Source organism: Pundamilia nyererei, unplaced genomic scaffold (genome assembly GCF_000239375.1).
Source record: "Pundamilia nyererei isolate P.nyererei 1_Seehausen unplaced genomic scaffold, PunNye1.0 scaffold00172, whole genome shotgun sequence".
In the NCBI taxonomy this organism is placed as follows: Eukaryota; Metazoa; Chordata; class Actinopteri; order Cichliformes; family Cichlidae; genus Pundamilia; species Pundamilia nyererei.
Window position 1 is genome coordinate 592,512 of NW_005187573.1, and position 1,479 is coordinate 593,990.

Here is a 1,479-nt window from a genome sequence, read left to right on the forward strand (position 1 = left end):
TCACCGGTCCCACTTTTTAAAAAAAGTAACGGAGAGACTTAGCACGAGAGTCCGCACGTATGTTTGACAAGTCTGCCAACATGTCTTTTGTTGGAGTAGGAATTAAAAAAAAAAAAAGTAGAGTTGTTCTTTTTTTCTGGAAAAGTGCCCACGTCTTAAAAAAAGAAGAAAAAGAAAAAAAAAGAATAAGAACAAAATGTATCCGTGCCTCTGTCCCCGACATTAACTGGACAATTGCACTTGATTTCGCTTAGGCAAAGTTATCAATAGTGACGAAAAAGCCCGAGTTTGATCAATAGTGTCTGGAAAAGGAAAGGAGATGATGTGCAGATTAGTGGAGTTCTGGGAATTTAGCCAAGCCTACTTTTTTTTAGCGTGTTTATTACACGAGCACATGGGACTGACTAATTAGAGGCAGAGTTGCAAATTAGAATGGGCTACATTATCGATACGTGTAGTCCAACTATTATTAGAATGCCACTTATCAGTCCGCATGTCGCCTTCTTGTCGTGCAAATTAGAGCAAACTTGCGCATTATGAAACTCTTCCTCCACATTTAAAGGAAAATGTGCACAAAGATGAACATTTCAATCATGTTTTTACGCTAATTTCCCAAATCACTTTCTGATGGCAGACAGTTACTGTCAAAAGTTCAATCTCACATTTGTTATTAAACATTCCACATGATCTACTACTTACAGTATTTTACCATATTTGGATTTTCTTCTGGATCAATTTCTATAGAATAGAAATGAGCCACTGTGACTTGGTGGCTATTGAGTTTAATCGTGCATTCACATTAAGAGGAGCAAATTAGGACGTAAACGCGCTCACTGTAAGACTATAAAAACATAAAGATGGATTTTAGGAAATTGACTCGTTTCCTATTACTGACAGCAGAATGCTGGGAAGAGTTAAACTGTCACAAAATCGACTGTCTAACTGACTATAGCAGTATATATAGAGTGCTCTTTGTCTACTTAAAATAACTCATTCCTCTGGTCTGGAGATGCTGCTGTACTGCTACAACACTGGAGTCAGGTGCTCCCCCTGCTGACACCACAGAGTCAGAAGGAAGGTTATGTGCGGATGGGCTTTCTTGCACAGGTAAAACCCAAATGGTTTGCACCACGTAGCTTCTCGCTCATATATCCCTTATATGAAAAATCAGTCCCAGTTAGAAAATTAAATTCTCTCGAGTCATAATCTAAGCACCTCCAGGGACGATGACATATTTCTCTGCCACAGACAAACACCTTAGGGGGAGAGAGAAGGGAAATTATTAAAAGTTTTGCTTATTGCATTTTATTTCTGGCTCTAGGGTGAGGCTAAAGTGATGGATTCATATGTAAGAAGGAAGGTAGTTATCAGAAAACCAGCATTCACAGTTGAGCTATAGAAAACACTGTGATTCTTATAACTCATTAGGATGTATGAAAAACGTAATGAATACATTGAGAACCAGCAGCGGTCCCAGCT